This window comes from Carassius gibelio, chromosome B5 (genome assembly GCF_023724105.1).
Source record: "Carassius gibelio isolate Cgi1373 ecotype wild population from Czech Republic chromosome B5, carGib1.2-hapl.c, whole genome shotgun sequence".
Taxonomy (NCBI): domain Eukaryota; kingdom Metazoa; phylum Chordata; class Actinopteri; order Cypriniformes; family Cyprinidae; genus Carassius; species Carassius gibelio.
Genome location: NC_068400.1, coordinates 29,367,997 through 29,390,391, shown reverse-complemented (window position 1 = coordinate 29,390,391; position 22,395 = coordinate 29,367,997). Strand labels below are relative to the sequence as shown.

The window sequence follows — 22,395 nt, the reverse complement described above, 5'->3', positions numbered from 1 at the left end:
TTTTCCCCCTTGTAAACAATTCGCTCTGTCTGCAGGAACCATTGGTCAGGAAACGATGTTTCACACGGACTCTTTCATGGCGCGGTCGAGATGTTTGTTTTCATTACCATCATATTTGTCTTTGTGGCTTACACTATTTCCATTAAGTTTGTGTATTACAGATACAGTCAGTTATGGCCAGACTTACGGAATAAAATATCCACCCCTTTATACACCGTCGGAAACGCGAGTTTTTGTCCAACTCAAGAGAGGTCCAGCGCGCTCTCACGGAACTCGGAGGAAGACGCGCTGCGCGTGACCGCCAGCGAGACTCGAGCTCTGTTCGTCACTGCACATCCAGATGATGAATGCATGTTCTTTGCACCTACAATCTTAAAACTTGTTGAATCACAAGTAGCTGTTTATCTGTTATGTTTGTCGACAGGTAGGTTTACTAGTCCCTAAATAAAACCATAACCTGAATCTTTTTTCAGTTGTAATGAAAATGATTGGTTATTTATATAAAAAGATATATATATTTTTTTACTTTGATCTTGCAATTATATGTTGTTTAATAATGCAATTTGTACAAATACTGTACTTTATGTTCTGAACGGATTAAATAAATAAATATTTTGGACTGCTCAACTATTTGGGATGCTTATAAAATAAAGAGAGACGCTTAAAATCTTTATGCAATGCTCAGGTAATTACAACAGTGAAGGACTACAGCGCAAAAGGGAACTGCTTGACAGCTGTGCAGTTCTAGGAATCCCAACTGAACATGTCACCATCATAGATGACAAGTAAGAGCAGCACACACAGGTTTCACCTTAAAATGTATAATCATGTCATCATTTACTCACCCATATGTTGATCAAAACTGGGGGGGTTAATATTAACTGTCCCTAATATTATGTCTAAGCTATTTTTTTGTACCACAGAAGAAAGAAATGAATATGAAAGAAACAACATGAGGATGAGTTTTTTTTTTTAAATATAGAATATTTTACCATCTTCCTCAGAAATCTTCTGAAGAACTTTTAAATTGGAAATCCAGATAATTAAGATTTTCATTAATTATCTTATGTTCAACAAGGTTGCATTTATCTGATCAAAAATACAGTAAAATAGATATATTGTGAAACATTGTTACAATAAAAAAAGTTTATATTTAGATTTGAGTTTTTTTCTAAAAGTAAAATAAATATATTTAATCTGTAAGGATGCATGATTTTTTTTAAAGTGATAAAATATTTATATTTCAAATAAATGCTGTTCTTCTGAAATAGATCAAAGATTCCTGACACAAATGCATAATGGTTTCTACAAAATATTAAGCTGCAACTTGTGTGTATAAATATTCATAAGTATGATGATGCAATGCCATTATGTGACAGATTCACATTTCTTTTTCCCCACAATACAATTGCTTCTAATAAATGAAATGAATATTTCCATTAAGATAATAAAAACAAAAAATCAGCTACTAACACTGACAATAAGCCCTACTCTATTCTTAGTGGGGGTGTTTCATTAGTCCTCCAAAAAGAAACATTCAGCTCCAGTGTGGCCTTCCCCCCAAGGCTTTAGCTGCAGTGAGGACACCCATTAAGTGTGTACCACGCTGGGTCTGGCCCCTCCTCTTCTCCCCTGGCTGCCCTGTGAGCAAACAGTGGCAGATCTACAAATGAAACACCTCCATTCTTGTCACAACAGAGGCACAGACAGCTCAAGCTGATGTATGGATGCTCGCTCTCTGTCACTAGAGGAAATAAAAGACCAGGCTGGGAGACTAAAGAGGGTAGTCCTCCACCCGCCTGAGAACTCGATGCTGATACGTCCTGAAAAAAAGAGTTTGGATTGTCCGAAATAGTCGATGTGATTCTACAATATCAGTTCGAAGATGTTATGAGCTCCTTCACATCTTAGTCACGGTTGAATTTTCAGTGTTTTCCTGAATCATCAGCTGTTTTTCTCATTCAGTATAATAACTGTCAGCTATATTACAGATTTCCAAAATACAGGCCGCCTGAAAAAGTTTTCCTGCTATTCCATCATTGCTTAACTGTGCCAGAGTCTGGCTGAGCTACAGATTGGCAGCAGTAGTCTTAAAGAAACACATAGCAGTAATATGTAATTTATGTGTAATATAAAGTTTGGGGCCAGAAAGATTCTTCAAGTTTTTTATTGGATTTCTATTTCATATAAATGCTGTTCTTTTGAATTTTATTCTTCAAAGGATGCTGGAAAAAAATTTTAATCATAGTTTCCACAAAAATATTAAGGAGCACAACTTTTTTTTCAACATTGATTATAGTAATAAATGAGCATTAAATCAGCATAATGGAATGATTTCTGAAGGCTAACGAGAAGCTGACTGGACTGATGGCTAAATTTATTAAAATAGAAAACAGTTGTCATAACATTTCACAATATTACTATTTTTACTGTACATAAACAAAGCGTTGGTGAACATAAGAGTCTTCTTTCAAAAACAAAACAATTCTCAAGGACCCCAAACTCTGAATGTGTGCAAGTCCTGAATGCCAGTTGTCCCATCCATGGTTCAGACATACACATACACAGGATAAAAGTGATCTTGACAACAACAAAAAAAACAACAGTATTATCAGTGCTGTCATTTGCAACAAGGGACCTGGATAGATGAGTTTTGCGTGCATTCCCATTGAAAGTATCATGGTGATGTGTTCCTTACATCATGAGGTTAGTAAGGCAAATGCTTTTGTCCAAAGCAACCTACAGGTTATTTATTCCAAGGACAACTTATAGTTTTAAGTGCCTTGCTGAAAGCCACAATGTGAATGGGCTCAGAAAAAAACGGCAGACTTTTCTGTGGTGGTTTTAGGGGAAACTCTACAGACAAGAGTGAGTTAAAAGGAGCTGTGAGTACATTTTGCATCCTAATATTTAGGAAACACACAATGCGTTGAACGTATGGCAGATGTTCTAGTTCTGCTAAAATCTGTAGTCCTTTCTGTAGATGTCTTGACATACAGGGCCTGGCGATGGCTTGTTCGAAGCCCTGTTATGAGCTACTTCACCACCACCACACGTTTATATGTCTGTATTTTTGGTAACTGGCATTCGCCACCATTGGATGTTTTTATGTGACTCAGATGTTGTAATATCACCTGAAGTTCTGCAAGGCAATGTGCTGTCATTGCATATATGCAAACCAGCTGTGTGTGAAGGAGAGATCATTTTAGACCTGATTAAAAACCGTTGTCTCTTCACAGCATACTTCTACTGCTAACACCTTCTTTCAGAATGTTGAAGCAGTTTCATTCATTTCATTTTTTTTTGTGCTGAATAAACTCAATCCCTTTTTATTCCCAAAGTCCCTAAATCCACATTTGGAAAAAAAGTGAAAGGAAGTAATCCTTCAGCTTTTCAGATACCACATGGATTTGGATTTTAGCTTGCAGCTGGACTGAAAAAGTAATTTTCTTAAATGTTTAGATGTTTTACTTGAAAACAGTGTTCTTTGATCTAACAAAGTTTAGTGTGGTTTATGATGAAAATGTGGGAAAAAATTGCCAGTGGGTTCAGAAAAATTAACTTAATGGAACGGACTCTATGCACAATTTCTATTGGCTCCGACAGGACAAAACAATCTTGATATGATCCACCTTTACACTATTAACATATATATAGTGTTGTCAAATGATAAATCGCATCTAAGCTAAAAGTTTTTGTTTACATAATATATTTATGTGTAGTGTGCATCAATACGCACACATTTTATATTATATTTAAAAATATTCAATATATAAGCATACTTAAATCTATACATGCATGTGTATGTATTTACAGATATATAATAAATATTCACAGCACACACACATATATCATGTAAACACTTTTTTAATATTTTGGATGCGATTAATAGCGATTAATCGTTTGACAGCACTGATATATATATATATATATATATATATATATATATATAGTTTTATATGTTGTTATATATGTTTTATGTTTTAATATATTCCACAGACTATATATATATATATATTTATTTGTATTACAATATAACATAATTTGTTGCGATCAAAAGTTATTAGAAATACAACAGAATGAGATTATTACATCCACAGCAGCTTCCTCTGGGGGAATACTATACTCTGGAAGCTTTGTTTTTTAATATCTTAGATTTGTTTGAGTTCCCTGAAAACAACACTTAATATCTTGCATCTAAAAAAAAAATGCATTTTTTTCCTTCTATCTACACTCTAGTAAAAGTCCATCCCAGTCAAAATGTTCATTTAGAAATAGGTTTTATGGTTATTGTAAAAGATTTTTAAAAGTAGGACAGGATGATAATAAACTCCAGACAGTTTATACTCATAGTCTTTAGCTGGTCCAGATCCTCTGGAAATTATTGCAAGCTTCTTGATGAAATAGCATATGAAGGCATTTTACATGGGGGAATTTTTTTCATAAACTTTGCTTCAATGGGTTTTTGTTAAATGACATAAGCCAGAGTTTTCCTGTCCACCCAGGGAACGGCAAGCGAAAATATAATGCATGTGTCACAAATTCAAGTTCTCCCAAAAGAATTTGCAGAGTCATGGTAATGTGTTTTCCAGGCTGTTTTCCAAGTGCTGTGACTCACCCTGCCTCCAGCTCTTCCCTGCATGAATCTGTTCCTTCAGTAAAGTGCGCTCTAAGCTTCCTTCATGCCGTTCGTCTTATCGTGCTTAAAGGCTGCAGAGCCCAAGAGGTCCCAAACACCATCGGCTGGCCGAAACCTTTCCACATTTAGAGATTGTTAGTTCTTGGAAGCATGGAAAAACTAAAGCATAATGGATTGACTAGCAGTCCCCTGAGTATGTGTGTGACTGATTGTTTCAGAGATTATACTTTTACTTGGACTGACATCTAAGCATTCTCAAATTTAAAGAGACAATATTTCCTTGCTTGTTGTATGATCGGACACTGAGATACGCCCTTGTTTTGACTGCTTTGGACATGGATGTCAAATTTACCTCTATTTGGGTCATCAGCTCTAACATATGAAGTTACATGCAAACCCTGTGTGTGTGTGTGTGTGTGTGTGTGTGTGTGTATACGAACCCTTTGTGTAACTGCAGGGTCAATGACCAGTCGTCTTGTTTTAGACTGCTCTAGTGGCGGTACGTGGAAGCAGGGTGTGTTCTGAGAAGCCTGGGAGTGTTTGTGTGTGTGTGTTGACTAGGTCATAAGTATCATGACACCCACCTGGAACTTTCATAATCAGCTGGCAAGACTCCCGATCCGCCTGTATCTCTCTCTCTCTCTCTCTCTCTCTCTCTTTCTCTATTGCTCGCCCCAGCTTTATTTTTTTAACCTAATATACACAGAGAATAAACTTTGATCCTTTCTGACTCACTCTATCTTTTCATGGCTCACCTTTCCCACCATATCTCAGTCTTCGTTAACCAGGAGCTGACACTTTAATCTTTCTGATCCTTTCCTCTAGTCATTCACAAGCACATACACAAATACGCAAGGTTTAATCTCACCCAAAACCCAGATCATGAATGACAATAAGTACAGCACAGATCGCTTCACTCTTAAATACTCTGTTCGGGGTCATCCTAATCTGTTTTTCTATTTTATCTACAGTATGTTACAGAATTGGCTGGAGATTCCAACCAAAGCATAGTTAACTGACAACTGCAGGGAACTGATAATGCATAAATTTGAAAGATGAGCTTCTGGGTCTTGTGTTTGCATGGCATGACCTCAGCAGACTGTGGTAATCTCTAGCTTTCATGTGCACGTTTAAGCTTTTGTTTGTGTGTGTGTTTGAGCGTCTGAGTCCAGGCCGGGTCATCTGGGCTCTGAGCTGGTTCAGGAAAGGTCGCTGTGTAGTGATCAGGATTGGTGTGCATGCAGTGATCCTATTCATTCCCTGCTGTTAGCAGCACTCGACGCTGTTGTACAGAGAGTTCTGAACACACACACATAAACACTCTAGCGAGTAGATGAAGGTTACATAAGTGCACGTAGTTAGAGTGACAAAGACTTGTGGACTTTAGTCTCAGTCTCAGACAGCATGACCACAGACTGCTCACTCACTCACTCACATACATTGTATGCAGAACTGGAAAAAACTGGTTGAAGCTCTTAGTTCATCAGTCCACCAGGAAACAAAGTTGTTTTTGCAAGGTGCTTGGTCTAGTCGCTGGATTTATGACATTCCATAATTCCATTTAAAATAATTCTTCCATTTAAAACAATTACTGTACTTTTGGACATTTTATTCATCAAACTTGTCTACAAAAATTAAGCAGTGCTTAATAATAATAAATGTTATAAATAAAGTCATAATATATATTTCTAAAGGATCAGGATACACAAGACTGGATTAATGGAAACTGAAAATACACAGGAATAAATTACATATGAAAACAATATTGTGTTTTTAATACAGGTTTGGTCAATACTAGATATTTTTTGGCATATTTATTTGTTTATAACTATTTTAGCCTATTATTAGATTTGTTCTGTTTTCTAGTTATCTAGTGATAACAGAAACTGTTTCTTTCATCTCATAATGAACAGTTATCCATAATTAATTACATAAAATTAATTTGACATTAACTAATCTGCTGATTTTTCTTTTAGACAAAATACAATTGATTTTCGTATCAGCTTATCATTATCAGCTAGAATTTTCTTTTCGGTGCATCCCTGCCCTTATGGTGAAGAAAACGCACAGGCTTGACATTGTACGTGTTTATCAGACAGCCTCTTCCTGTTTCCTGTGTTTTAGCCAGAATCAACTGCAAAGTGAATCAGACTTTATGCCAACTCTCAAAGGTCTGAAATGTGAGACTGTGTAGACCTCATGAACTTGTGGTTATCATCTCTAATTATATCTGCATAGACTTGTTTGCTGGCAATTTGAAGTTGTGTTTCTGATTCAGTGAATTGTAATGACATGCACAGCATATGTGAGTGTGTGTGATATCCATTTCATTTTACACTCTGATTGTAAAGTTTGGTTGTAACTTAACTTGTGCCCTCTCAGAGTGTGTCCTTGTGGGCTCTGAGCTCCTTTGGTCTCTCCAGTGCACAGCTGCACTGACCGCCTACACTCTGACTGAGGCAATGCATCATGGGAGTGCTTTTGTGATAAGAGCACATCTGAACACGCTTCACTGAACTTGTACTTAGTCGACCCCCACACTCTTTTTCTCTCTTTTTCTGTATTATTCAGTGAGGCAGACAGATGTACTCTCCGTTTCTCTGAGCACAGACCACACAGTCCACCTGCCTGGCAGGGTGACATCAGGTTGGGTGCCTGTCCTCCTTTTACTTCCTCTGACAGTTCTCTCTCTCTCTCTGTCTCTATCATGTGTTGAGAGCTTTCCGTGGGTGTTAGTTTAGTTTTTGAGATTATCCTGCATGTGTTCCTTGAACTTGGTGGACATAAGTATGGTTTCTCAGGAGCTCTTGCATTTTCACAGATGTTGTCTTAAAGTCGACGGCAAATATTTTTTTCTTGTTTGATTTCAAATCCAATTTAATAATTTAATAATTAAATGTGACTTTAAAGAAATGTACTACTAAAGAAAATGACTATTATTAATATAGTAGTATAGCAGTCAGTTTCTAATAAATAGAAGGAAAAAACATACTAATGGTAATAATATGTTAATAAAATAACCATAATTCTTACAAAAGTATACAATTAAAAGTTGCAATGAATAGATATTAAAGGGATAGTACAGCCAAAAATGGAAAATTGTGTCATTAATTATTCACCCTCATGTCGTTCCAAACCCATAAGACCTTTTAGGAAAACAAATTAAGATATTTTTGATGAAATTTGTAATTTTATTACAAAGCTACAATAAAGCAACAGTTGAACTACTGATGTCTCATGGACTATTTTGTCACAAGTTCTTGGACCTTGAACATGGTAGGACCCTTGCTGTCTATGGAGGGTCTGAGAGATTTGTGTTCCGAAGATGAAAAGGAAGGTCTTACAGGTTTGGTACAACATGAGAGTGAGCAATTAATGACATAATTTTAATTTTTGAGTAAACTACCCCTTTAAGTCAGAATTAGTTAGAAAACAAGTGATAGCTATGAAAAAAAAACTGATAACAGGCCATTGAATCACTGAATAATAATGCACACCTGAGGTGGTAATGCAGCCAAGAAGTGACTCTCAACAGTGTTCAGCAGCAGCAAATAATAGTGTAGCTGTTTAACTGATTCAAAAAGGTGACATTACCACAACCTTGCTACTGAGAAATGTCGTAGCTTTCAGGTCACAAACTATTTTATCGAAAAAGTTGATGGGGCAGCACTGACAACAAGTTTCTGTGTCCTGTGTTCTTTATGTAATTAGGATTTTTTTTTTACTCATTTTGACTTTATCTCATATTATTACTTTGTCATAGTATGACTGTGTCATAACTATTACTTTTTATTTCATAATTCCATTTTTTTCTTTTTTTAAACATTTTTTAATTTTATCTCATATAATTGGGACAGTTTTGAGTATCAGTGGCTTAATTATGACTTAAATGTGTACTTATTATTTACCAAAGCATGATTTGTTTTATGCTGTGGAAATGGACTTCCATAAAATAGCTATAAAACAACCAACATATATTAATATTTGAATAAAATGAAAGTGCATAACTACTTTGAACTGTAGTGACGAGAAGAAAAGAATAGCATTCATTGCCCACCATGTTTAATTATAAATTGATTCTGCAAGGAAATGAAACCGTGTGATTTATAGGCTGCAGGAAGAGGACAGAAAGTCGGGTCGGGTGGGTGTCGGGGCTGATGGCAGGTCAAGACCCTCAGAGAGATGAGCTCTGTTAACACAATTACCAAACAGCACTGCAAATGCACTGCCTGCCAAGAGCTTGTCATGGAAAACTTTGGGAACATTTGGGGTTTCTATGTCTCTTCCAAGGCAGAAACATGCAACTGATGTGTTCGCTACCATTTGTCTTGATTTTCTCTCCCCTCTTCTTTTCATCATAAAGCAATGTTCTCTGTATTATATCTTGGAAGCCACAGGGCTGTTTTGTGCCAAGTATTTGAGATTGTTATTCCATTTTAGTGTTCTAAATTTGGCTGAAATAAGCTGTTTGGCTGCCACTGAACATCTAAATGAATGGAGAATATAGCTTGAGCTTTCCAGCTTTCTGCACTAAAGAGCTACCGACTGATAAAAGTGCTTCTTAAACTCCATAAATCTGTGCAAATATGACTGCGAACCTGGGCTCATTTCAGTCAGAACTTATTTGTGCCAGAAGGGTTAACTGACGTTAAGCAATTCAGCGTTTCCCAGCATGCACTGGGGCCTGTAACGGAAAGGCAGCCAGGGCCCCATGTGACCAGACAAAACAAATGCTGCCAGACCCCCCATCCCCCCACCCCACCCTCTCTACACACACACACACACACACACCACCTCCTCAGTAGGCTAAAGTTCATCTGCTGCATTCAGATGCCTGCAAGCAATTACACATCCACATGCAGTGAGCGAGCAAGAGAGAGGAGGGAGGGAGGAAGGGAGGGAGGGAGGGAAAGGAGAGGTTACTATGGGGCATTTGACACTGTTGCTATAGCGAGGCCAACACTCTGCCTTGATCCATCCTGAAAAAGGTCAGATAGAGCATGTGTCTCTTTCTTTCTTTCTTTCTTTCTTTTTTTCTTTCTTTCTTTTATTGTTCTTCTCTCTTTCTTTCATTAGCAAGTCTAATGTGTGATTTTTGTTTTACTAGCTGCAAAAAATGGTCCAACTGGGCTGGCCATAACAATGGCTTAATCAGTGGTGTTTGGGACAGGACTATCTGTTTGCCTAAATTCACCCACAAGTTTGTCATCATCAACTTATCATCATGTTGTATTGATGCTGCATGACTGTCTTTTTTTCCTTTGGACATTGAATGTGAAGTCTTGAACAGTATCCTGGCAGTTCCACAATAAAAAAGTGAAAGGGTCCAGGTTGTCAAGCTCAAAAATGCCAAAAAAAAACATTATAAAAGTACTGTAAAATTGCCAATATCACTCATGTGCTACATTACATGTCTTTTGAGGTTATATGATATCTTTATTTAAAAACCAGACCACTGTGATAGACATGTGAGAGCCAAAGCAGTTTGACATCACTGATCAGAACGTCATCATTTTTTTGTTGAATGCGACCTATGCAGTCCATTGAGAGCTTCTGCTGAGGGAAACATTAGCAGTTAGTTAAGACTGGTCTATTCACACAAATGAAGACTTGATACTTTGTGATGCTTTGGGCTTTTCTGTAATTTGGAGCTTGAGGTAACCAGTTCTCATTCCCTTTTTAATTATGTTGGAAAAGAGCAGCTAAGATATTCTTCAGAAATTCACCTTTTGCATCCCACAAAGTAGAGAATGTAATGTTGTATGGATTTAGAACTGCTGACCTACAAGCTTAGAATTGTACTTTTGCTTCAGGTGTGCTGGAAAATATATCATAAGACATCAATTCATGACAGTATTTGTATAAAATCAAACTTTTCTATAAATTGTGTAAGATAAGCACATAGAAAGTCGTCCTGGCATTCATATCTCTTTTACTTAATATCTACTCAGTCTCTTTGTACATGTCCATACTCTCATCTCCTCATATCCTAACTGCTACTGCACCCGTTATTTCCCAGTCAAAGCCTTTTCTATAGCCATCACATCACCTCACACGCACCCCACCTCACTCCTCCAGAGGCGACCCCATGACCCTGACCAGCATTTGATTTGTGTGCAGATCCATCACAAAAGAACAGAAACAACTGTCAAGCCCCATTGTGAGTATAGGAGAGGAGAGAGGGAGGTGGCCTCAATTCAATTCTCTATCTTTTTATCTGTCTCTGCCTCACTCTGACTTTCACTCCCCCTCTTCTCGTCTTACCCTGTGACCTTGAGCTGGGATTTTGCTGCTGGCTGTCTTTAACACATTCAGTGCCAATGGTATGCAATGCCAGCTCCACTCTCTCAGCCAATCACAGTCCACTGTACCCTGCCATGTCCAATATCTGACCACTGAATCCGTGTAGATAGAGTCCTCTAGTGGTTTTGTTTGCCCTTCAGCCAGTCAGAATCCATGTTTAACCTTTATAGCTTCTTCTCTTGGTTTCTCTGACTCTGTTTCAAAAACATGATGATAAGCTACTGACATAAAACAATAACATTAATACTGTAATAATATTACTGTATTTCTAATCAAATACTGTAGATGCAGTCTTAGAACTATATATTCTTCCTTAGAATTTGGCAAAAATGCTTTGGATTCGCCTTCACTTCTCAAATGCACCTACAATGACTAAAAATACTGTCTATGTAGGCAGCCTACTATGTTTTGGAGCTTGTGTCTCTTGTTCTTGACCTTCAGATGTTCTCTTTATCTTTCTGCTCTTCTAATATTTGATCTTTTATAAAGGTGTCTAGGAGTAAAATTAGCTAGAGAACAAAAAAAAAAACATGCGCTTAACTGATTGTCTACAGTGGGCGGCGCTTCTTCTGACCCCAATACATTACACAGCAGCTATGTGGGGTGTTCAAGTGAAAGTCGTGTGTGTGAGAAGGAGGAAAAAAGAAAGAGATTGATGCATGGCTCTTGTTTTCCCTGAGCTGTAGTTACAGATGAATGAGAGGGAAAAGCCCAGGTGACCTTTGATCCCAGATTTGAGAGAGGACTGTGGGATGCTTTCCAGCTGAGCGGTAGTGAGACTGTGGCAGTAAATCAGATAGAGAGACTCTCGCTCACCAGTGCAGCCCTCAGGCCAAAACCTGCCCTTCCAGGACCTTGCTGTTTTGTTGCAGCTGTGTGTGTGTTGGCCATAAATGCTTTTTGCTCAGTCCAAATCAAACTTACACGTAGGACATGGACAGAGCTGGATATACACACACCTGATCATTTGTCTTTAGTATTATATATAATGCTTCTCATTAATTGTGCTTGTGAAGACAAAAGTCTGTTTCCACACAGATGGAAAAATTGATGTGCATTGATAGAGAGAGCCTGTTTCTCAGTAAAAAGATAGTTATTGTGACTTTCTCCCAAAGTGGCTTTATTTATTTTTTTGCAGTGTCATTTTATATCTCGCAATTGCACATGAAACTGTATTTTTCACTTCATTGCACAATAACTTTTTTACTTTTTACTTTACAGCAGAAACAGAAATGTAAAGTGCACACAAGTTGCCTACATGTCTCAGTTTTTCTTTTTCTGTGTAATAAAAGTGTGTGAAATCTCCATATAATGCTTTTGTGTTTTCCCCTCCTCTCCTTTTGTTCATGCAGAGAGCTTCCAGATGACCCCACGGTCCAGTGGAGCACTGCACTGATCTCCTCTCTGATCCTCAAACACATCCGAAACTACAGCATAAGCGTGGTAGGAAACTTCTAGAATGTTGATAACAACCTTACCCAGAAGACTGATGAGTATGTGTACAATTTAACATGACAGCGGTGAAGTTGAGAGCACTGAGAGGCCTTGGATCTGTGAAAAAGCAGAGTGCACTAAAAGATTCTGAAGAAACAGGAAACAAGTGTGTGCTTTTTTTGTAGAATCCCAAAGGATTTCTAAAATGTTTGTTTTGGTTATTATTAATAATGAATTGAGAAAGAATCAGTACTTAGACAGAAAACATGGTTGCAGATGGACTTTAGCACGCGGCGAAAGATGAATATATAATCAATGAACATTTTTAGACCTTTCTAAATAGTGTTAAAGCAATAAGCCCTGGGAAGCCGTGGTTTACAGTGAATTTATAACAGCTGAGGGGCATTGCTAGAAACTGCTTAGCTGTTATAAATTCACTGTAAACCACGGCTTCCCAGGGCTATAGGTTTCACAGAATAAAACAGAGCAAATAAAGTGTATAAATAGAAATAAAAACAGTATTCTTTCACCAAACAATGTTCCTCAGAAACCGTTGTGGTTCCAACAAAGTGGTTGCAGATCAACACACAAGTAAACAAAGGTGTATGTTTGTAGTGTCATTTACAACAGTTTCGAATGTGGCTCAACCAATCAGAATCAAGGACCGGAACTATCTATTTTATAATAAGGTTTTTAGTTAAGCATAAAAAACTGATCCGGGATCCAGGAAACATATATAAAAAAATTATTAGCCTTAAAATCTATTGTTTCTGTTTATAAAAAAAATATTTAAAAAATTAGCCTTGTCATAACTATAGTTGAAATATCTTAGCCTCTATGGTGGGAGGCTTGAAAAATATGTTGGACAATGAGTCAAAGAGGTTGAGAACCACTGATCTGAGCGTTTGCTGCAGAGGTTTCCATAGACTCCAGCTTTTCACTGTGCTTACTTTCCTATCTGATAGTCTTTCTCATGAGGTTGCTTTGATTGAGACTGTATCAGTAAGCTTAATTCACTCAGGCCAACTTTTCATTGGCCCCCTGAATTTAGCCCTAATTACACATGCTGTAATATCCCATAATACCGCTGAACTCGGCTGAAGCAGACACATGCGGTTCCCCAGGGTCACTGCTGGCAAGCTAATGCACAGATATCTATCAGCCAGCGCTAAGGACTTCCAGAAAAGATCCCCAAAAAATACATGAACAAATATTTTCCCTCTTGCACCTCCTCTCTCTTTCTCATGTGTACTGTTAAGAGTTTTCTTTCTCCTTCCCTCTCCCTCGTTCTCAGCCTGCATGCCATGAAATTCCCAAAGAACGCCAAGACTAGCATAAACAAGCCAGTAAACAAGACACTGTTCTTGCAGCATGACTTGGTTTACCTCCATCGACTATGATCCATAAGTGTTTATGCAAACACCAACTGATATCCTTCCAGCCAGACTTCCAGCTACACCAACACACCAGTCTGCCTTTAAACCGCACCTCGCTAATACAGGCTGAATCCAGTGGATCTGCACACGGTTCCACTGCACCCTTAATTTCATGTTTGATTTAAGCCGGAGAGGCTGTGGGGATGGAAATACTGATGTTGTGCTATAACATTACACTCCAATTTGACTATGGCTTTCAGATGTGTGGGAAAAGAGTGGTGGCCATCTTGTGCGCTTTACCACTCTCTCACAACGAGCAGAAGATTGTAGGTAGGGCTCTATTACACAAATAGCCTCCTCTGACTTAAACAGATGTGCATTACTGCTGTTTGTACCAGATTTTGATTCTGATTCAAACTAAGTCTTTGACTCCTTATGCTTACATTAAAATGTATATGTATGTGCACACACGTTTACCTCGTTCTTCTAATAGTCAAATGTCAGTAAGTGTGCTTGCATGCACTTGATTGGACTGAAGCAGTGATTTATCACTTTAAAGTGTTATGTGAACGCCTTCATCTGAATGAAACCGTACCAGTCCGATTTTTGTTTACATGAAATCAAACTAACAGACACAGATAACGGAATTGTAGCTTGGTTTCGTCCAGCATGTACACGTTATTAAAACTAGGATTGGCCATCATCCGAAAGACAGATTTTATCTTTTAATTATTACAGATTGGTGGTTTAATTTCACTGTAGCTCGATTATTACCATGTATGTAAACATATTTATATTCGGTCTCTCTGCTGTTCACAGCATTTGGATTTTTCCTCCCTCTTGTTCATGCCAATAGTCTCTTCTGAAAGCTGACTCACTCGCCTTGTTGTGTTTGGCAACAATCTACTTACCTGCCACAATCTATTATTTTGTCAACCATATTTTCCTCCACCCTTGGCACTCTCAAGCTATGTGCAGCAGCCGCTTGGAAAGCACCCATTCCCAAAGACAGAATCCCTCTTCTGGTGACACAGCAGACGATACACAGATAGAAGTGTTTCCACACAGTTCTGGCAACAACTCCCACCAAGTCCACTGCTGAATCTTCAAATTACTGTTTTTCTTTGGCTTGTGTGTCATCTTATTTTCAAGTTCTTTTCTTTTGCTTGTTTTTTCATCTTGTGTTCACCTTTTCACCCACGTTCTTCAGTGGGAAGAAAGAATGCAGATGGGAAAAAAGCTTTCAAGTAGGGGTGGGTGATATGGCAAAAGGTTTTTTTATTTTTATTTTTTCAATATATATAAAAAAAAATTCATATAAATAAAGAATGGCAGACATTTAGGCCAAAGTGAGCGAATATTAAAATATTTCCATTATTTTATCTTTGTTATTAAAAAAGTAAAGTTACATATTACAAACGCATATACTGTAATATACCATTAAAACAAACAGTGCTTTATTTTTAATTGAATGATCAAATATAAATATAAAAACACCATATACAGGTCACTGTATAAATTATACATTGATTCTTATTAGAATAATATTGTGAAATAATTTCCAGTCAAAACATCTGATTTCTATTTAAATATATTTAAAACGTAACCAATTCCTATGTTCACAAAGCTGAATTTGCAGTAGCCATTACTCCAGTCTTCATTGTCACATAATTTTTCAGAAATAATTTTAATATACAGATTTAATGCTCAAGAAGCATCTATTAATATTATCAGTTTTAAAAAAGTTGTGCTACATAATATTTTTGTTGAAACCTTATTTGTTTTGATGAAAATGACAAATATTTAAAAGAACCACATTTATTTGAAATAGAAATCTTTTGTAAAGTTACAAATGCATTTACTGTCACTTTTTTAAAATGGTATGCATCCTTACTGAACAAAAGTATTAATTTCTTTCAAAAAAATAAAACAATAAACTCTTACTCACCCAAACTGTAGTGTGGGTTAAAGTATTGTTCATTGTTAGATCATGATGCTTTGTTCATTAACAAATATAAACAAATTATTTGATTTATCTTTCTCTGTTTTATGTCGTGTTTCCGCAGGTACTGACATTTGACGGCAGCGGTGTGAGTGGACATGCAAATCATATTGCCATCTACGTGACCCTCAGGTAACCTTATGCTGATGTCATAATGCAAGAATTAACTCCACAACAACAGGATGTGAGAAGGACTTGCATGTTACAAAAAAAAAAAAAAAAAAGTTGTAACATTCTAAAAATAAAGCTAGTTGAAAAAGCTTTAGCAAGAACAGACTTTCTGACATTACATCAGCTGTATGATGTGTACATATTGTTAGAGTTTCAAAAAGGAAACAACCTAATATTGCTTAACATGACCTAGGTTATTTTTATTAGAGGTAAGTTAAACCAAGTATATTAGGATCCAAATGAAATGGCAAAGAGCTGATATTGCCCGCATACCCTGCTGAACAGAATAGCATCTCAGCTAGTTATTTTAGCCTCATCAGCACAATGTTTTTGTCAAACAGCTTTACCATTGAGATTTGGCTGATAAACGGCGAGACTGTATTAGCCCACAAGTTAAACTATTACCAAACCAGATATACCCAACATAAACCAGCCAGGACCAGCATAGACATACATACTGGTCTCACAGTAGGATGGTGTGAAGATAGTTCATGTTAAACATAAAACATAAACATAAAAATGTCCAGGCTCCTTAATACACACTTATATTTGGCATCATGTAGAGCAGTGAAGTTGAATGCAAATGCACATTCTAAATAAAAAATGACAAACAATTCATTTGGATCTCTTATTTTTGTAGAAATTGTGAGGGGTTTATAAAACTATAGTTGACAAAAGGGGTGTGCAAACAAATGCACTCAGCTGTATCTAGGTATAATTCCATTTCTACAAATAATTGCTCACATTACACACATTCCAGCAGAGCAGCAAAACACTGAATCGCTTCAGCAGGAGAGGGAATCCAAACCTTTGGTCTCGGATCAGACAATTTGTTGTTTAAGTGTTTGCAACAATTCAGTGTGAAGCCGGACTCTGCCCCATACCTTCATGCTGTATGAATCTCAATCCTTTCTTCTGCACTAGGGTATCAAAGCTTAAATCATTAATACGGGTGATAAAGGCATCCAGACAACAGGAGATAAAGCTTTCTGCTGGTGTGAGGCAATGACTTGCATGAAGCTTTGCAGTAAAGCAGCCAGAACAAACAACGTTCAGTTGTTGAGCAATGTTTGGTTTTAAGAAACAGAGCCAATCTTTTCGGACATCTGTCTCTTCTGGGCTGTTGTAGATGAATTTATTTGTCTGTGTGAGAAGGAGAGCGAGAGGAAGCAGTGGTGAAGTTGGCGCTGGGACTGGGTCATCTCGGGCTGAGCTCTGGGCCAACACAGGTGGTGTGACTGGGAGAGCCAGGCCATGACAGACAGTTCCAGGAACTGCATATGGATTTAGAGCTCACTCTAATCTGAGAAAAACCCAGACCTCAGGAAGTGTGTGTGTCCTTAAAACAAACACACACACACACACACAGAATAATGGGAGCAAGAGAGACTCTTCAGTTTCGGTATTCAGAAATCTTAATGCTTTAGCATTCCAAGACATTTTGGACAATGCTTCGCTTTGTGGGAAGGCCCCTGTCTGTTCCACCATGAATGTGACCCAGGTCCATAAACACATGGATGGATGAGTTTGGTGTGGAAGAATTTGACTGGCCAAGACAGTGCCCTGACCTTAACCCCATCAGACACTTAATATATATATATATATATATATATATATATATAGTAAATCTACATCCACAAAATGCTTACAAATGCTTGCTAGTGCTGCAAGACACAACACACACACACACACACACACACGCACACACACACACACACACACATATATATATATATATATAAATCATTTTCTGAAGTATTTACATTTTGTATGGTCTGTTTATCAGGTTAATTTATTTTCTCATAAAGAATTTGTTTTTAGAGTATATGCACTTATGAGTTTGGTGTGTTACTTTTATCATATTTGGGTGATTCTCCTTCATGTCTTTGGGAACAGGCATCTAGCTTCTGCTGGACGACTACCTGAAGGTGAGTCTCGTTTTAACTATTGTTTTAATGATTAATTATTGGTAGAGTAAGTAAGACTAGACCGTCTCCTTCACATCTTGCTGGTATTGTTTTCTGGGCAAAGTACCCCACCCACTGGTCACTTGATTAAGTGCACTCTAGAAAACACTTCCGGTATACTTCCTGACCATTTTCCCAGAACAGACCTCTAAACTAGACCAACCCTCTCTTACTTCCAAGCAAGGAAATGTTTGAGGTCACAGTTCTTCTGTGTCTCCATTGTGTCTAAAAGCAAAGAATGATGAAGCTAAAACATCTGATAGATTAGAGCAGAAGCAGATGCGAATGAAACGGTCAGTTCATGACTCAGACCACTAGGGGTCGATATGCTCTCACACAAAGAAGTCTTATGCTCAGTGGTCTAAATATTTATTGAACACTGTTCTTTCTGACTCATTTCTAATTCGACATGCCACATTTAAAAATCGTATTTGACACATTAAATTCCCAGCTGAATTTCTTTCTCAGAGTCAGTCCAGCCATAATAAGGACAGGTTAGTCCTGTTGATCCGGTGTTTTCCATCTGGTAGATAGATGCTATTTTACATAACATATACTCTACACCATAACATAAACACCATATACGCCCTAGTGTTTCTTTAATCAGCCAGATATACTTTCTGATGACCCTATCATTAACTGTCAGTATTAAGTAGTTTACCCATGCCCTGTATACACTACCATTTAAAAGTTTACTTAAAAAAATTACTAAAGATGATAATTTAGACTCTAAATCGTGTAATCTGGATGACCAAGCTTTCCTTATGTTGGCGGCATAACATACAGTAAAGTTCCTAATAAAACCTTTAACAGCATCCCAGACTGTCCCTGGGTCATCCACAGAGCCTTTATTTATATTTACAAAATCTGAAAACTTGGTTTTAAATGCTTCATCTCAGAGTAGTGATGTGTTAAAACGCCATCTAGCAATCACTGCATTTTGGTCAGAAAAAGCCACTGTTAATAAGTTAACAGTAACAATATTATAGAACAAATCTCTAGAAGAAAAAATGGTCAATTCGAGAGGAAGATTTATGTCTTGAAGAAAAATAGGTGAAGCCTTTAACACCAGGATTTAATACACGCCAGAGATCCACCAGTATCATTAATCCAGGAACATAAAGCCTCAGAAGCATATTTTTGTCCCGATCTATCAACTGAATAGTCAACAGCAGCATTAAAATCAGCACCTATTACTAGTTTGAAGTCAGAGAGCAGCAGCACCTTAGTGAGCTGTTCATAAAATTATCTTTTAAAAGTATTAGGGGCATAAATTGAGATGAAGGTAACAGTTTTATTTTCTATATGAACTTTCTATATGAACACAACTGTTATTCTGCCTTTGCGATCTGCCCAAGTATCCAACAACTTAAAGCGTAAATTGCACTGACATATGATTGCCACACCTTTCTATTTGTTTAAAGCTGACGAGCAAGCAACTACCTGGAAAAAGCGATTAACCATGCGATTTGAATCCCTTTTTTAACAGATAAGTCTCTTGTAGGAAGGCTATATTAATTATTTGTTTCGGCAAAAAGTCCAAAACAGCAACTCGTTTCACTGGGTTATTCAGGCCCCTTGCATTGAGGCTGAGAATATTCAACTTGGCACCATCAATCATTTAAAAAATAATAGCAAAGTAAACTATGCAGTAAACAATAAAAACAAACTTTCCATAGGGGAAAAAGATGACGAGGAAATGGAAACTTCTCTGATTCAGGCTTTGAAAACCTGTTCAAAATCCCAGCTTAAATCAAAACTTCATTTCATAATAATAATGGTTTACACATGAAATCTCTCCCATTCCTTTTGGCAAACACCCATCATTGAATGACAATTAAAAAAAACGGCAATATTCTTTGATTAATAGAAAGCTCAGACAGCATTGATTTAAAGAGGAATCTTTTGTAACATTATAAATGTCTTCACTGTCACTTTTGGTCAGTTTAACAAATACTTACTGAATAAAAGTATTAATTTCTTAAAAAAAATAAATAAAATTGTTTAAAGAGTCCCTACAAAATTTAATTTAAAAAGAAGAAACAAACATATGAGATGCAGGTCAACCTATTAGTATTTTGTTCTTAATCATTGTATTACTGTATATTTTTCCAATTTTATTTCATAAAGCTCCTTGGTAGTATGCACAACCTCATAGTCACAGCACTGCTTATTGTGAATACAGTCTTTATGAAATAATAAAATCATAATATATAAATCATTATAATAAGAAATGGCTGCAAAAGCCATAAAATTGTCCAATTCATTGATGAAAGATGTGGAAACCCTGCACTAAGTTGTAATTTAATTTTTTTTTCTATCTGTCTGTCTGTCCCCACAGGTTGTCAGATCTTGTCTCTTCACTCCATCAGCTTACTCAGAAAGTACGTGTCAGTCCTAGAGCTGCCGGTCAGCTGGCTGCTGATTTCTGCTGCATCATTGGTTGGAAAGAGTATAAACGTGCCAAGGTGCGTCATCATTCATGTTTAAACAAAGAGCTTAAGGTCTGATTATACTTAATGACCCCTGAACTAAATCAAGACACCCTGAATCAGTTATGATCAGTTATGACTTCCAAACATTACAATAATTCAGCTGTTCTCAGGTAAATACCCAAATACATCCCAAAATTATGAACATAGAGCATTCATAACTTGCATGCATAACTGAAAAGCTCCTTCTCAAAAAACAGTGACTGTATTGCTGATCAACACATTGGTACTTTGAACCTTTACTCTGAACATTAACTAACCTTCTGAAAGGTTCCTGTCTGACCTGCCGAAGCCTGAACTGGCTCTACCAGTCAGAAGATAGCATGTTCAGTTTGTCATCTTGAGTCAGGTCATCCACTTAATTTCATTAAGTTGTATTAATATAAGTAATCTATAAGTCATATTGAAAAAAGATAAAAGTCCTCAGAGTTAGGTACTCAAAAACTGCATGTCATTGCTCTTGTGTTACAGTCTGTTAATTTGTTCTCTCCTCTTCCTTCCTCAGAAAGCCATGCTCTGTCATCGCTCTCAGCTGCTGTGGTTCCGCCGGCTCTACATACTTTTCTCACGCTACATGCTTGTAAACACTTTCCAAACCATCACCGTGGAAACAAAGAATGTGAAGATTTATTAGCTAAGATTGTCTTGGGCACCGTTCCTGTCCTGAAGTTATGCACTGATTTTATGCACTGAAATAAAGGTTTACTTCATGTTTCTTAACTTAATTCCAAATAAGATGTCATTAAATTACTGTACAATGAAAGCATATATCATTGGTTCAGTCAGTATATCCAAACTGCATACACTAAAGGAGAACTGCTGCCATAAAGAACCTTAGAGAATGTTATACTAAACAATACAAAGTTCTGAAAGCCGGATTTCTGGGGAGGTGTAGGTTTTGGGGAGTTAAGCGCTTTAGTAGAGTTAGTTAAATCCAAAACACAGATTGTGCTGTTGAGTATGCAGGGGATGAAGGACAAAATGTGATTCTGTGTATTGTTTACCTTTTCTGTTACCGTTGTTATTGGACTTTGTTGTTTCTGTTGTTATTGGATTTATTAAAGTAGAGTTCCAAGTAAAGCACTGTTCCAAATGGATCAATAAGTAATGTACCAAATCTTATGATTCAGTTCGGTTTCAAAACTGACTTGTATTTCTGATTTCTTGGAGCGAAGTCTGAAACTCTGTTGGTATATGTTCTGTGATGACTTCAAACTTATGCCACTGTAGAGCAATGCAATACTTTTGTTTAATATAAATTTGATAAAGAGAAAAAAAAGACTGATTTTTTTTTTAGAAATACATTTGTATTATTTTTACTCTATACCTGACACCCTCAATACAAACAGACATTAACACAATACAAACATATATCAGATATCAACAATCTTCATTAATCTTCAACAAATATCTATATTGTCCAAATAAACAGCAATTTGCATATGCCCTGAAGAAGGTCTCAGAGGCCGAAACCTGTTGGCATGTTTTTAATGGATAGCCGAGTTTAAATAAAGGCTTTTTAACTTATATTCCTTGTGAGTGCCTCAGAACTGCTGTTTATTTGGGAAACATTTGGGATCTCCTAGCTGAAGAGCGCCAGAGGAATAAATCTCTCAATACCCATAGTAGCACTCCCAGTAACTCATTTGTGGAAATATCTATATTACTATTATTTCCATTCAGTTTTGCTAACTTTTTGTCCTGTGATATGCAAGTTGGTACATTTCTTAAAGGAAGAAATATATAATTGATATAGTTGATGTGTTCATTCTAGACTAAAATAAGCTATTTCAGAAAGTCTGTGTATACCGGTGCTGTGTATACAAGATGTTTCATGAATATTTTTCCTCCAATTTCTCAGAAAATAAATATTGTAAATGTTTATATCTGTTAAAGGTTGATTCATGGTGTCACTGATATATCAATAAAACTGCCTTGAGAAGTAGTAGTGTACAATTTAGTCTTCGATCTTATTCAGCCAATAGAAACATTGAATCATGTGTCTGTTGTT

General features: G+C 36.9%; 1 protein-coding gene and 1 pseudogene across 2 annotated transcripts in view; one reads left to right on the top strand and one right to left on the bottom strand.

Moving 5' to 3' along the window:
* Nucleotides 1-324, bottom strand: part of LOC127957976 (nuclear receptor corepressor 1) — a 77,565-nt gene extending 77,241 nt beyond the window's left edge. The window contains exon 1 of one of the 2 annotated variants that reach the window (XM_052556735.1): nt 188-324. The gene's annotated coding sequence lies outside the window, so the exon portion shown is untranslated. The remainder of the gene's footprint in view (nt 1-187) is intronic. The other variant, XM_052556724.1, reaches the window with a different exon arrangement.
* Nucleotides 3-22,329, top strand: LOC127957980 (N-acetylglucosaminyl-phosphatidylinositol de-N-acetylase-like; annotated as a pseudogene).
* Nucleotides 22,330-22,395: the final 66 nt, after the last annotated feature.